The sequence below is a fragment of the Moschus berezovskii genome, chromosome 26, assembly GCF_049115385.1.
Source record: "Moschus berezovskii isolate FMDL1 chromosome 26, NW_MosBer_1.0, whole genome shotgun sequence".
Taxonomy (NCBI): Eukaryota; Metazoa; Chordata; class Mammalia; order Artiodactyla; family Moschidae; genus Moschus; species Moschus berezovskii.
In genome coordinates, this window is record NC_142485.1 from 26,332,428 (window position 1) to 26,349,212 (window position 16,785).

Sequence of the window (16,785 nt, forward strand, 5' to 3'; positions counted from 1 at the left end):
AGTTTAATACATTATTGCTCTCTCTAATGATGTTTTGCACGGATTATTTTTATAACAACTTCATAGTTTATATTTACAAGAATATTGTGAAATTAGAGTACAAAGAGTTTTCATACATATACTCCTCACCATGTCCCCTATCATTAATATAATATATTATTCTATTACATTATTCTGGTGTCTCTATTATAGTTAAGGAACCAGTATTGATACATTATCATTAACTAAGTCCATATTTTATTTACGTTTACTTGGTTTCCACTGAATGTCATTTTTCTGTTCCAGGATCTCATGTAGGACACCATATTACTCCTAATTGTACACATTACATTACACTTGATGCTAAGTTGCCAAATCTCTTTAGTCACCTCTTGGCTATTTCTTAGGCTTTCTTCGCTATGCGTGACTTTGAAAGTTTGAGGAAGACTGACCAGGTATACTGTAGGATGCCCCTCTCCTGGAGTTTCTCTCATGATTAAACTGAGATTAAGGATTTGGAGGAAGAGAATGTTAGAGGTAAAGTGCTATAGTTCCCATATTATGTCAAGAGTACATTCTAGCAATGTGACATTACTGTTGATGTTAACCTTGATCTTCTGGCTAAGGTGGTATTTGTCAAGTGTTCTTAGCCTTCTTTTCTCTCTTTCCATAGTGTACTCTTTGGAAAGAAGTTATCTTGTACAGCCCACACTTAAGGAGTAACTGTTTCTCACCCTCCTTTTCCATGAGATTGTTTTATGTACTTACATTACAATTAAATTATTTTGTCATGGATTGCATACCATTAGTGGACCCCCAGCCTCCTAAGTGATTTAAAAATATTTGCATACATTAAGGTTTACTCTTTGTTCTGTGAAATTCTGTGCTCTATTTTGCTGCTCTGCTAAGCCATGTCTGACTTTTTGCGACCCTTTAGACTATAGCCTTCCAGGCTCCTCTGTCCATGGGATTTTTCAGCAAGAATACTGGAGTGGTTTGCCATTTCCTTCTCCAGGGGATCATCCTGACCCAGGATCACACCCACATCTCCTAGGTCTCCTGCATTGGAGGTGGATTCTTTACCTGCTGAGCCGTTGGGTAAAACTCTATGGTTTTACAAATGCAAAATATCACATATCCACCATTACCATATCAGAATAGTTTCACTGACCTAAAACTGTCCTCTCCGATTCACCTATTCAACCTTCCCAAACTCATGGTAACCACTGATCTTCTTACTGTTGTTTTCACTTCACTAAGCAAAGCTGTGGTTTTGCTTCTTCCAGGGACTTCCCTGGTGGCTCAGATGGTAAAGAGTCTGCCTGCAATGTGGGAGACCTGCATTTGATTTCTGGTTTGGGAAGATCCCCTGGAGAAGGGAATGGTAATCCACTCCAGTGTTCATGCCTGGAGAATTCCAAGGTCAGAGGAACCTGGAGTCTGGTGGGTTAAGTTCATGGGTTGCAGAGAGTTGGACATGACTGAGTGACTAACACACACACACATTATGTAGCTTTTCATATTGGTTTGTTCTACTTAGCAATATGCATTTAATATTCATCCGTATCATTGGGTATGTTGATAGCTCATTTCTTTTTGTATGGAATAATATTTTCTTGTGTAAGTATACCACAGTTTGTTCATTCACATATTGAAGGACATCTTTGCTTCTAATTTTGGAAATTATGAATATAATGAATAAACATTTGCATGCAGATTTTTGTGAGGACTTAAGTTTTCAAACCAGTTGGGTAAATATCTAGAAGTGTGATTGCTGGATCATATGGTGAGACTATGTTTAGCTTTGGAGAAAACTGATAAGTTTTCTTCCAAAGTGGAATTACCATTTTGCATTTATACCAGCAATGAACGAGAGTGCTTGGACATGTTTTTTTCCAGCAATTGCTATTTTAAGTTTTAAATACTTACCCATTCTAATAGATATGTAGCTCTTTTAATTTGTTTTTCATTGTTTCAATTTGTAATTCTCTAATGATATGTGTACTCTGCATACAAGTTAAGTAAACAGGGTGACAATATACAACCTTGACGTACTCCTTTTCCTATTTGGAACAAGTCTGTTCTTCCATGTACAGTTCTGATTGTTGCTTCCTGACCTGCATACAGGTTCCTCAGGAGGCTGGTCAGGTGGTCTGGTATTCCCATCTCTTTCAGAATGTTCCACAGTTTATTGTGATCCACACAGTCAAAGGCTTTGGCATAGTCAATGAAGCAGAAATAGATGTTTTTCTGGAACTCTCTTGCTTTCTCCATGATCTAGCGGATATTGGCAATTTGATCTCTGGTGCCTCTGCCTTTTCTAAAATCTGCTTGAACATCTGGGAGTTCACGGTTCACATATTGCTGAAGCCTGGCTTAGAGAATTTTGAGCATGACTTTACTAGAGTGTGAGATGAGTGTGAGATTTTTCCAGTGGTCATGTATGGATCTGAGAGTTGGACTGTGAAGAAAGCTGATCGCTGAAGAATTGATGCTTTTGAACTGTGGTGCTGGAGAAGACTCTTGAGAGTCTCTTGGACTGCAAGGAGATCCAACCAGTCCATTCTAAAGGAGATCAATCCTGGGTGCTCATTGGAAGGACTGATGTTAAAGCTGAAACTCCAGTACTTTGGCCACCTCATGCGACGAGTTGACTCACTGGAAAAGACTCTGATGCTGGGAAGGATTGGGGGCGGGAGGAGAAGGGGACGACAGAGAATGAGATGGCTGGATGGCATCACTGACTCGAGGGACATGAGTTTGAGTGAACTCTGGGAGTTGGTGATGGACAGGGAGGCCTGGTGTGCTGTGATTCATGAGGTCGCAAAGAGTCAGACACGACTGAGCGACTGAACTGAACTGAACTGAATGATATGTGACGTTGACAATTTTTTTTCACACACTTATTTGGTATCTGTGGGCTTCCCTGGTGGCTCAGATGGTAAAGAATCCACCTGCAATGCAGGAGACCTGGATTCAGTCCCTGGGCTGGGAAGATCATGTGGAGAAGGGAATGATAGCCTACTCTACTATTCTTGCCTGGAGAATCCCATGGCCAGAGGAGACTGGTGGACTATAGTCCATGAGGTCACAAAGAGCTGGACATGACTGAGCGACTACACAGCATAGCATTTGGTATCTGTATAGTTTCTTTAGAGAGATATGTTTAGATCTTTTCACACTTTAGAATTGGGTTGCTTGTTTTCTTATTGTTGTAAGAGTTCTCTGTATATTTTAGATATAAGTCCTTTTTTCAGAAATGTGTTTTGCAAATGTTTTCTCCCAGTTTGTGGTTTGTCTGTGATACTGTTTTTCAATGAATTTTCACACTGTAATGGGATACTTGGTGAGGAAAAGAAATGAGTCAATTGTAATGTCTCTACGTGAAAATGTGCAACCTACTCCCTCTAGCAATCTATTTTTTATTGGCCTTCCAAAGGCATTGTTCTTTTCAAAGTCTTATGTACGTGTAAGAAAGATATTATGAGGAAATATCAGTACCCAAATATGTAAAAAAAAATGTATTAAAAATTTTTTGATTCTCCATGTTGAGTTGATTTATAGTGCTTTTCAGGTCTACTATATCCTTCTACTTTTCCATCCATTCTATTAATTTTTGAGACTTTGATATTGAAACTCCAACTAAAAATCTTAATTTGTTTACTTAAAAAATAATTGTAATATATAATGGAACTGTGTATTTTGTATTTTCCAAGTCTACTATAAATGTGCTATCATACTTTCATAATTTAAAAAAGAAAAAAAGAGATAGGTAGAAAGAAACAAATTAAGTTCATTTAACTAGTGTATGTTTAACCCAATTAAAAAAATTTGATTCTCATAATGACCCTGTGATGTAGATAAGGTGGGTGTTTGTAATCACGTTTATTATCAACTTTGATAGGAAAGTTTCGAGATAAGGAGACAGGCACCCAGGAAAACTACATGATTTGCCCTGAGTTTCATAGTCAGCAAGAGATGAAGCCTTGATCACACTTCTTCTTGTTTTCTCCTGGCCCCAGATTCTCTTACCTATGTCACACTAGAATTCTGTCCAATTAGTGGAGAACCATTATTGTTTTGGTTTAAAGTGCAAGCTCACGGATAATCCACATAGGTAACCATTTATTTTTCTGATGCATTTGATCCTTGGCTGAATCAGATAAATAACGTGTTCAAAATGGAATGAGCTAAGGTGCATCCTGAACTTTTAACTCTATCTTTGCTTTCTTGGTGTTTTGCAGCCTCAGTTATATCTATCATCTGATTCTTCCAGAGAATCCTTTATTGGACTCAGTGTTTTATACAGATAGTCCTTGGCATTTACCAATGTTTTCTTTAAAAGTTTGGGAGGAAAATATCTGGTATTTAACCAATTTGAAAACTGAAAAGTTTCTTTAGAGCAGGGTTTCTCAGCCTTGGCACTGTTGTACATTGGGCCAGGTATTTTTTTGTTGTGGAGGGCTCTTGTGCATGGTAGGATGCTGAGCAACATTCCAGGACTCTACCCAATAGATGCCAGCAGCATCCCTCCCAGTTGTCATAGTGAAGAATGTCTTGGATATTGCCGAATGTCCCCTCGTGGGGCGGAAACCCTTTCTGTCAAGCACTACTGCTCTAGTTTTAAACTGGCGAACAGTGATTTAGCCAGCAGTATATTCCCTGGTGTCTCAGACAGTAAAGAATTTGCCTGTAGTGTGGGAGACCGGGGTTTGATCTCAGGGTTAGAAAGATCCCCTGGAGGAGGAAATGGCAAGCCACTCCAGTATTCCTGCCTGGAGAATCCCATGGACAGAGGAGCCTGGCGGGCTACAGTCCATGGGGTCGCAAAGAGTCAGACATGAACTGAGTGACTAACTCAGTGACTAACACACACACACACAGATCATATTAAGTTAATGTCAAGAAGATACTGATTTTGTAAACTAGCAAAATTCATTGTTCTATATTTTTATTACCTTATTGGTATTGTAATTTAGTATTGTTGTTATTTAGTTGCTCAGTTGTGTCCGACTCTTTTGTGACCCCATGGACTATAAACCGCCAGGCTCCCATGTCCGTGGGATTTCCCAGCAAGAATACTGGAAAGGGTTTTGCCATTTCCTTCTCCAGGGTATCTTCCTGACCCAGGGATCAAACCTGCATCTCCTGCTTGGCAGGCAGATTCTTCACCACTGAGCCACCTGGGAACAGATTCTTTTAATTTATTATAGCAAAGTAAACAACATTTTATTCAAAATTGTTAATAAAATAGAAGGAATGGGGCTAAACTAAGGGAGGGTTAAGAAAGATGACATGGATGTCAACTATGGGTTAAATAAATGTTTGGCAAAGTTAAACAATTTTATGGCCCATGGAAAAGTTCCTCATAGGAGCATCTTTTGCCTTTTGTCTTTTCATTGTAGAATCATGGAATTTTCTTGTCTGTAGGGCCTATAGTGATTAAGTAGTAAGTGCTAGAACAGAATAAAGGGTGAAATATTATTGTTGGATCCAGTTTCTATTTTAACACAGTCTATTACTCTGAGTACTATTATGCTGCTGCTGCTGCTAAGTTGCTTCAGTTGTCTCCGACTCTGTGCGACCCCATAGATGGAAGCCCACCAGGCTCCCCCGTCCCTGAGATTCTCCAGACAAGAACACTGGAGTGGGTTGCCATTTCCTTCTCCAGTGCATGAAAGTGAAAAGTGAAAGGGAAGTCACTCAGTCATGTCCGACTCTTAGCGACCCCATGGACTGCAGCCTACCAGGCTCCGCCGTCCATGGGATTTTCCAGGCAAGAGTACTGGAGTGGGGTGCCATTGCCTTCTCTGGAGTACTACAATAGACATGCGTTAATTATAGAAAATCTATAGTTCATTATGGGTTTTGCTCCTAGCTCAGTTGGTAAAGAATCTGCTTGCAATGCAGGAGACCTGGGTTCAATTCCTGGGTTGGGAAAATCCCCTGGAGAAGGAAATGGCAACCCACTCCAGTATTCTTGCCTGGAGAATCCCATGGATAGAGGAGCCTGGCAGACTACAGTACATGGGGTCACAAGAGTCAGACACGACTTAGCGACTAAAGCACCACCACCATAGTACATTTCAGCATTAATTATAGCTTAGACATAACCTAGGAATTACACATAGTAACACTTGAAAATTGAATTTAAAAATTGTCCCTCTCTGAAACTGGGACCGCTAGAGAAATGGCTGATTCTAGAGCTAGGGCAAATTCATGAGCCTGGAACATTTTGTGGTAAAAGTAAGGGGAAAAATGAGAAGTAGGGCATGTCAAAGGAACATGGGGGCTGAATTCTAAGAGTTACTGGCATCCAGAGCTGGAACAATTGAAGCAATAAGAATAAATAATAAATACTACTGAATTATAATCTGAACAATACAATATTCATAAATTCATATTGATGTAGAAATAAATGATTGAATGAATATATAAGTGGTAGAGAAGTGACAAGTCTTCATTACAGAAAAATTCCAGATAGTAAATATAGAAAGAATGAGGGAAATGGAGAAAATACCACTAGCATGCCACAGTAATAATTGCTGCAGACAAGATTCGTGGATGAAAGCTAAAATGAATGGCTGAAATATTAAGGAGCAACAGCATATTTGCTCAAAAAAACCTCTCCCGAATATTCATTAGTTGCTGTTGTGAATTTAGCACATGTCTACAAATTTTTGGTAGTTCAGTCGCTCAGTCGTGTCTGACTCTTTGCAACCCATGGATTGCAGTATGCCAGGCTTCCCTGCCCATCACCAACTCTCAGGGTTTACTCAAACTCATGTCCATTGAGTTGGTGATGCCATCCAACCATCTCATCCTCTGTCGTCCCCTTCTCCTCCCGCCTTCAATCTTTCCCAGCATCAAGGTCTTTTCCAATGAGTCAGTCCTTTGCATCAGATGGCCAAAGTATTGGAGTTTCAGCTTCAGCATCAGTCCTTCCAATGAACACCCAGGATTGGTCTCCTTTAGAATGGACTGGTTGGATCTCCTTGCAGTCCAAGGGACTCTCAAGAGTCTTCTCCAACACCACAGTTCAAAAGCATCAATTCTTTGGTGATCAGCCTTCTTCACAGTCCAACTCTCACATCCATACATGACCACGGGAAAAACCATAGCCTTGACTAGGCGGACCTTGGTTGGCAAAGTAATGTCTCTGCTTTTTAATATGCTATCTAGGTTGGTCATAACTTTCCTTCCAAGGAGTAAGCATCTTTTAATTTCATAGGGTAATGCAAATTAAAACATATCTGGGAGAAGAACTTTCTAGACACAAGGAGCTGGTAGAGCAGAGATTACAGTGTAGACACTTGTCTTTTGCATTCCTGAGCAAGCTAGCAGGTCATTGTGGCTGCAGCAGTGAATGAGGGTGGAGTTATAGGAGAGGAGCTTGGACAGGTGTGGGAGACAGACCATGGACAGCCTCATAGGCCATCCAGAGGATGCTGTCTTTTATGCTGAGTGGAGAGTCATGTAGTGGGTGTTGAGCAGAGGAGTGATGTGAGAAAACTTAATCGTCTCCCCCTTGGACTTCCCTTGTGACTTAGCTGGTAAAAGAATCCACCTGCAATGCAGGAGACCTGGGTTTGATCCCTGGGTTGGGAAGATCCTCTGGAGAAGGGAAAGACCACCCACTCCAGCATTCTGGCCTGGAGAATTCCGTGGACTGTAAAGTCCATGGGGTCACAAGCGTACTGAGTGACTTTTACTTGAGGTATGTAGGATCATAGTTCCCAGATCAGGGATAGAACCTGCGTCCCCCTGCAGTGCAAGCTCAGAGTCTTAACCACTGGACCATCAGGGAAGTCCCCAAACTAGTTTTAAAGTGATATTTCTGACTGTGGAACCTGGATAGACTGTAGGAGTCAATTGTAGAAGCAGCAAAACTTATTGGAGGCTGGTAAAGTAACCGGGTGAGAAATGATGGCTGCTTGAAACTAAGCTATAGCTCTGCCGGTGGTGGAAAAGTCAAGTTCGGATGGTATTTTGAAAGTGAGATCAGCAGATTTTTCCTGAGGAATTGGATATAGTGTATGAGAGGAATAAGAGAATCAAGGATGATGCTCAGGTTTATGGCCTCTTGCATTAATAAAAACCCTTTATATACAGAAATAGAAAAGGAGAACATTGTAAAAGATGTTATCTTATAACAGCAACACCTGTTTTTGTATTGTAATTTCATACCATTGTCATTTGAAAATGCCAGTGGAATAACTCTTTGTCTGAAAAAAAATTCATCTACAACTTATGGTTCTCTGGGAGAAGGCTTCATTTTTCATATCCGCTTGCTTCTAGCAGAGGCACACAGCTAAAGAGATGACTCTCATGTCTTGTTCTGCTCAGTCTTTGAGACTAAGTGTTTAAAGTATTAATATTTGTTTTTGGTTTTGCTCTGCTTGGAGGAACATCTTATAAGTACTCCTGGTGCTCACAATGATGAAAATAATTATTACTAATTGTGTCTATGGGCACGCAAGGCATAAATATGTACAAGATACTTAATAATAACAGCATTGTGGCATCTATTCTTACTGTTTCAGAGTTTACCTTGGTTAAGAAATTCTAGCAGGAGCACTACAGATTGCCTTTTAAATCATTGTAGTAAACAATGATTCTTTTCTTTTTTGGCTTTTAAAAAATTTTATTATTGGAGTTTTTTCATTTCATAACAGATTTTCAATACTTAACAATTGTGATTATATATTTTTTTAAGTTTTTTATTTTATATTGGAGTATAACTGATTAACAATATTCTATCAGTTTCAGGTGTGCAGCAAAGTGACTCAGTTATATGTATACACAGATCTATTCTTTTTCAAATTCTTTTCCCATTTAGGTTGTTACATAATACTGTGCAGAGTTCCCTGTGCTCTACAGTAGATCCTTGTTGATAATCCATTTAAAAATATCCTTTTCTAACAGATGAAGGATCTAAAGTCCAGAAAGATTACTTAACCCGTTTATGTTTAAATAGATACTGAAGAGTGGGGCTGGGCTTCCTAGACTCCAGACCTGTTTGTCTTCAAAGACAATGTTCTTTTTGATTTGCTGCTGTTCAATCTCAGGGACTTAGATGAATGATGTATTTGTAGCATGTTAATTCAACAAACAATAATTTAGTGCTTCTGTATGTCAGGAACTCAGTTAGCTTGACATTAGAGGATAAGAAGATTGATTGATTAGTTGATTAAATGACTACTGAATACCCATGATATGCCTGGAGGTGTGCAGGAAGACGAAGATGAATGGTCCTTGCTCTTGAGAAAGAATCGCTGGTCCTCAGAGGTGCCGGACAGTGATGATTGAACCTTACAAAATAGTAGCAGAAAACTAAATGGATAGGCTTTTGTTTGGGATGGCTGCTCTGATTGATTCAGGCATTTCAGAAATTTATTAACTTTCTACTTCTTTGAATTGGAAAGTCTACACAATAGTATTTCAAGAATGGTCTGAGACAGGCCTATATTTTGCTTTATTACACATCATTTTCATTCAAATTCTTATTTTTCTTCAAAACTCACTACTAGATATGTGATGAATAAAGATATAGTATTCAAATCACTTGAATATCTGAATATATCATTTCACAACACAATTATCGGTACTCAAGAACTCAAGTGTCATCTCTTCAGAGATCTTCCTTGCCTCTATTGTCTAAATTAGACCCACTTTCCAACCACTCGACATCACTTTATACTGTTAAATTTTTTCATGGCTTTATTACTATCAGATATTATTGTCCATATGCCCATTTGTTTACTGCCTATCTTTTACTACTAGAGTTTCATGAGAAATTTTTCCAGGGATAAAGAAATTTAACTTTACTTAGGTAAATTAGAAAAACTGATTGAAGGGTTAGAATTTTTCAAATGCTTTAATCCTGAACTGTTTATCAGGATGTTTATATACAAATGATAATAAAATAGAATACAACAAACACATTGCTCTCATTCAAGTCAAAGTATTTTCTCAGTTCTGAACTTGTCCCTATCTCTTCATTTTTAAATTTTTAACAGAGGTGTTGTTTTCCTTTTTCTTTTTTTAAAAATATGGAACACTTCACAAAGTGCGTGTCATCCTTGCACTGGGGCCATGCTTATCCTCATTCCAATTTTAGTATATCTGCTTCCAAAGTGAGCACTGTTCTTTGTTTTGAGAAAGTGCTTGATTGACACATTATAACATTTAAGTGGATGAAGGGCCAATGATCACCAAAAAAATTAAAATATATTTTCCAATTGATATGATTTTCTTTTTATATTTTTGTCTATATTAAAATATGTTTCATGTGAAAAAAATCATACTTGCATTCATAGTCTAAATTGCTGGAACTAAATTTAACACATATAAATCCATGGTTGATCTAAAGACAACACAGAATCAAATATTTATATAAACTCATTAATGTGAATATTTGCCACAAATTAAAGCATGAACAAAATTGTTAGGAAATAGAGGAGGCAGATGTAGAGATCTAGAGGAAGAATGTCTAAGACAGAGGAAAAGGCAAGAACAGAAGTTTGAAGGGTGGTAAAGAGTGGAGGATGTGTGAAGTACCCATAGAATGCCAGAGGAGAGAAAAATGTAAAGGAGAACCAACCATGTGGGGCCCTGTGAGACAGAGTGAGGAGTTTGTGTTTTATCCAAGATAACTGCTAAGTTAGTGGAGGGCTTAAGCAATGAATGACATGATCTGATTTATGATTTAAAAATATCACTCTGGTCCCTTGGAAAAGGGATTATAAGAGTGTAAGAATTAAAACAGGAAATTCAGTTAAGAGGCAATTATAATAGTTTAAGAAACTGATAATTAGGACTAAGATAGTGTTACTGCAACAGAGAGAAAAAGGTGGGTTCAACTGATGGGCTAGTTGTGGGGAATGAGGAGAAAAGGATGCGTCTGCTAGACTTTGGGCCTGGACAATTGGGTGAAGGGTACCATTTACTTGGATTGAAAGTCAAGAGTCTTGTTTTGGATGTGTTAAGCTTCAAAGGCCTATTAGATATTTAGGTGGTGGTATTGAAAAGTTCTACCCTACTGGGCTGCCCAGAAAGAGACCACATAGCCCAACCTCTCTTGCAAAAAGGCAAGATTGCCTGTCTAAGCTCCCCAGCAAGGGCAGCCAGGGCAAAGGAAGCTCTGAGCCGGTCCATCAGATCTCATTTTCCCAATGAGGACGTGTGTACATGCTCAGTTGCTAAGTCCTGTCCAACTCTTTGCGATCCCATGAACTGTAGCCTGCCAGGCTTCTCTCTCCATGGGATTTTCCAGGCAAAATGCTGGATTGGCTTGCTATTCCCTTTTCCAGGAGACCTTTCTGACCCAGGAATAAAACCCAAGTCTCCTGTTTGGCAGGTGGGTTCTTTACCAATAACACCACCTGGCAAGAACATGCCCTTAAAAGGGGATATTTTGTATCCACTTCCTCTCTTTTCCTACAGAATAGAAGGTGGTTGTTGCAGGGAGACTGTTCTGACCATGTGGCTTGATTAGGATTCCCTGAGAGATGTCAGAACAATGAGGCAGAAGGCATTCGAGCCCCTGGATGACTTCATGGAGTGGAGCCATCCACCTGCTCCAAACCACCTGTCTACTTCCAGAAAGCAATGTGAAAGAGAAGTAAGTTTTCCCTTTCTTGAGTTCTTAATACCACACAGTGGTTCCCAAGTTTTAGTTCTGAAAATATGCTAGATGCGTGCTAGTCTTATTAGGCCATGTCATGAGGTCACATCAACCACCATTTAGGAAGATAAAGCATTCCTGGCCAAGACTAAGGTACATTTTGAAAATGTGGAAAATGCTGTTTTGTTCCGTTTTCTCCTGAGTTCCTTACTACCTGAGGGATTACTCAAGATTTGTTTGTAAGTCCATAGGTATTAGAATGAAAAAAAAAAGACAACATAGAATTCTCTTAATGTTTTCAGTCACATGACAGGTGCCATTTGTCCCATGTAGCCTTCTGCTTCTGTTCAGGAGATGACCGTGTTAGCATTTCTTTAATTTTGGGGTGAATCCTGAACTCTCCATCTTGTTTCACGTACAGGGAGGTGAATAGGCCACATAACAAAATGGTTTCATCTCCGTGGCAGGATTTTGGATTCCCTTCTTTCACCTGCAGGCTGAGCAGATTGACTTTTCCATCATTCTGCCAGTCCCAGGGAGTCACAGGTCGAAAGTTCCCCTGCACTGTAGCAGTTTGCTGCTGCTGCTGCTGCTAAGTCGCTTCAGTCATATCCGACTCTGCGCGACCCCATAGACGGCAGCCCAGCAGCCTTTTATTCAGCTGGATGAGGAATGGAGCCTTAGTGAGGACTGTAAAAAGCAGTAATGCAAAGTGTCTCAGCGTTTTAATGGAGTGGTGTTAATCGTATTTCTGGCTTTTAAAATGCTGTTGGGGGAAACACATTTGTTTCAAATACAACATTTTATGCAACTCAATAAGAAAAAAAACCACTCCTATTTTTATAAATACTCCCATTTGCTTTGTTAGTTCAAGTTGTATCTTTGTCTACCAACTTCTGTGGTTCTTAGCAAGTATGCTAATTACATAGCTTTGCTAACAAGTTTGTGGTTAATGCATTCTGTTAACCATTGCAATTACAAAAATGCAGGTTTTCCTTTTACTGCTGTGCAGTCTTTTTCCCTAATCATTTCCTAACAGGTGGTGTACAAGTTTCAGTGGGGTTGAATGCAGGTAAAATGAATTTTAATAATATATTTAATTTAGTTGCATGTATCAAAAATATTTTGGGCAACTCCGGAAGACTGTGAGGGACAGGGAAGCCTGGCATGCTGCAGTCCATGGGGTCATGAGAAGCTGGACATGACTTGGCGACTGAACAAGAATCAAAAATATTATCATTTAGACATGTAATAAGTTAAAAATTTTAATGAGGTATTTTGCGTTATTCTTTCATACTAAGTTTTTGAAATCCAGGTTGTATTTTGCACTTCTAGAATAATTCCATTTGAACTAGCCCGTTTCAAGTGTTCAGTGGCAACTGTACTGGACAGCACAACTCTAATCACTGAGATGACTGGGATTCAGAAGAGATGACTTTATTATAATAGCTCTTAATCCCTGTACTGTTCTGTCTCATTCCTTGAGAAATATGCACACGCGTAAGCTATTGTCAAAACCCTCAACCTCACTGCCAGACCCATCTGACTTGATTCTGTGAGAAGGGCTGTATGATGTGGTGCTTCATCTTGGGTTCAACTTGGGTTTCTCCTAAGAAACTGTTGAATCTGAAATATAACGTGTGACCCAGCAAAGTGCCATTACACTCATATGCTCAGCCCCTTTGAAAAACCTCAGGTTACAACAGAGGAGGATTGACACTTTGTTGTTACAGCTTTCTGTCCCCTCTCATGACTGTTTCGTTTACAGCCAGTGACAATGCATTTTGTATAATAGGATGGGCCAGTCCATATGGGTCGGGGTTGATGTGAGAGGATTATCATTACAATTTCAGCACGTGTTTTTAACAGTGCCATGTTGTGCATTTTGAATCAATGCTTGAAACCATATGACGTTAGCAATGTATAAAGAAAAAGAAATAGGTGAGGGAGAGGAAGAGTATAAATTTCCATTTACAAAATGAGTCATGGGAATGAAAAGTACAGCATGTAATAATAATGTAATATTTGTGCGACATGGTAACTAGACATGTTGTGGTGATCATTTTGTCACGTATAGAAATATTGAATCACTATGCTGTGTATCCGGAACTAACATAGTGTTGTAGGTCAATTACTTCAAAACAAACAGACAAACAAAGAAACAAACATAGGAAAAGAGATCAGATTTGTGGTTATCAGAGGCAGGGAGTAGGGAAGGGGGAATTAGATGAAGGTGGATAAAACGTACAAAATTCCAGTTACAAGATAAATACTAGGAATGTAATGTACAAATGATTGTCATAATTAACAAGAAAGTTGTTATATATGAAAGTTGTCAAGAGAATTAATCCTAAGAGTTCTGTCTTAGGGAAACAAGGAAAAATATTTTTTTTTCTTAGTATTCTACATCTATATGAGATGATGGATGTTTACTAAACTAATTGTGATAATCATTTCATGATGCATGTAAGATGAATCATTATGCTGTATGTGAAAGTCGCTTAGTGTGTCCATCTCTTTGCGACCCCATGGATTTCTCCATGGGGTCCATGGAATTCTCCAGGCTAGAATACTGAAGTGGGTAGCCTTTCCCTTCTCCAGGGGAATCTTCCCAACCCAGGGATGGAACTCAGGTCTCCTGCATTGCAGGCAGATTCCTTACCAGCTGAGCCACAAGGGAAGCCCTGTACACCTTAAACTTATATAGCGCTGTACATGAATTGGTGGGCTTCCCAGGTGGCGCTAGTGGTAAAGAAGTGAAGTGAAGTCCCTCAGTCGTGTCCGACTCTTTGCGACCCCATGGACTGTAGCCTACCAAGCTCCTCTGTCCGTGGGATTCTCCAGGCAAGAATACTGGAGTGGGTTGCCGTTTCCTTCTCCAGGAGATTTTCCCAACCCAGGGATCGAACCTGGGTCTCCCACATTGGAGGCAGATGCTTTACCATCTGAGCCACCAGGCAAGCTCAGTGGTAAAGAACCTGCCTGCAAATGCAGGAGACTCAAGAGATGCGGGTTTGATCCCTGGGTTGGGAAGACCCCCTGGAGGAGGGCATGGAAACCCACTCCAGTATTCTTGCCTGGAGAGTCCCATGGACAGAGGAGCCTGGGGGGCTATAGTCCATGGGGTCTCAAAGAGTTGGACATGACTGAAGTGACTTAGCACATAAGTGAATTACATCTCAATAAAACTGGGGGAGGGGGAAGAAAAAGAAAAAGAGCTTCTTCCAAGACAACTCATGTGATAGCTATTAATATAGTATTGCTTCTTTTCATTTGAATTATTTATTTAAGCATATAATTAAGGGTGGATATGACCATATAATTGATGCCTTCATTAATGCTCTTTCTATATTTGTATCTTTAAATCTGGCTTATGCTAGTTAAGTCTTTCAGAAACAGTCTTGCAGACCAACAGATGATGGTATGGCTTCTAGATTTGACAGTAGCTGGGGCAAGTTCATCAGGTTTCTCTGGAACTCCACATTCTCATCTGCAACGAAAAGCATTCAGGTGAGGATAAACATTTATGAAAGTATCTAGCATAGTGGTGGAAATGCAGTCAGCTTGTGATTTCTTTTCCAATCCCAGAATCCCAGGTACTGGTGCATCGTTCTAGTTTAGCTCTGTTCAGAAGTAGCAGTATGAGGTCATAATATGCAGTTTTAGGGGCATCAAGAATAGTGTCAGGGAGATACAGGCATCTTTATATTTTTTATAGACCATTGGGGTCAACTAGGTTTAAAATTCACTGGGCAAAATTTTGCAAACTATCTTAATTATTTTAGTGTTACAAAAGCATGTAATCTTGTACTTCCGATGTTTAGGTAATTAAGCTTTGAACACCAGTGACTTCCATAGTTTCATAATCTTGCATTTATTTCACTGCAGATTGGTCATTACTCATCACCACCTTTCTGTTTCAATTGAAATCATTTTCACTGAGGCCAGGAGGGGACAGGATGGCTTTGATTATAAATTGCTGTAAAAACAACTTTTATGTGTTGAGCTGCATGGAATTTTTATTTGCTCACTGAATTTTATTTTATGGTTAAAGAAGGTAAATAACAAGGCAATTGTACGTAGCAGATGAAAAGACACATATGAAAATGATAAATTTAGCTGTGGCTGTCTCTGACCTAATATAACAACCATCTCGGTTTCTGAAGCCTAATTATGTTTCATAGTAACTTTTAACTTTGCTGATACAACTCAAGAAGAATTCAAATAACTTCTTAGGTTTCCCCAAAATATAGCAACTTTATAAACCATTGTTTATTAATTGCTTTTTTTAGGTTAAGAAAAATGGTAAAGGAAGTCTTAAAAGTTTAAGTCATTAAAATAAAATGGAATTTGACATTTAAATACTTTACCCTAATAAATTATGGGCCATTTTGTGCATTACATAAGTTTTCTGGAGTTTTTGAAAGATCTTGGAACAGAAGTTGGCTCTTTTAAGTTGATTTTTCCAGGAAACTTTGCTAGCAAGAGAGAAAGTGAGGAATAGTTTACTTGGTATGCCTGTGTGTGCTCAGTCGCTCAGTCATGTCTAACTCTTTGCAAATCCATGGATTATAGCCCGCCAGGCTTCTCTGTCCATGGGATTTCTTAGGTAATTTCTGGAGTTTTCTCCATGGGATTTCTGGAGTGGGTGGCCATTCCCTACTTTCTGCGGTCTTTCTGACCCAGGGATCAAAACCACATCTCCTGCACTGGCAGGCAGATCCATTACATGCGCCACCTGGGACACGAATAAGTACTGAATGTTAAATGTTTGTTTTGGAAAGATAAAAAGGCATGAATGCATCGGTTGCTGTTCAGTTCAACATTTTAAACCTACTGTTAAAACACATTGCCCAAACATACTATGATTTTCAAAATTATAACAAAAATGTGTCATGTTGCTATAACTCTCATTACATATTGATCTATAGATTGTGTGTATTATATAATATATAAGCATATATTATCTATCATGCAGTAATATATATTTTATTATATAAAATGTAATATTTTACAGGAGCTGCTTTTTCAAGCAGAATGCTATTTTTTGTTGAGAGTTTATATAAACTCTACCCTTTGATTATTATTTACCTTTAAGAAATGATATAGCCCTTTGGACAAATAAATCTGGACAAAATTTTCCCTTCTGTTTTCCACTGAGATGGTTTAGTTGAAAACAT

At 39.0% G+C, this 16,785-nt stretch overlaps 1 pseudogene; it reads right to left on the minus strand.

The window, feature by feature from the left end:
• Positions 1-10,025: 10,025 nt before the first annotated feature.
• On the minus strand, positions 10,026-10,123 carry LOC129549483 (U6 spliceosomal RNA; annotated as a pseudogene).
• Between the last annotated feature and the right edge of the window lie 6,662 nt (positions 10,124-16,785).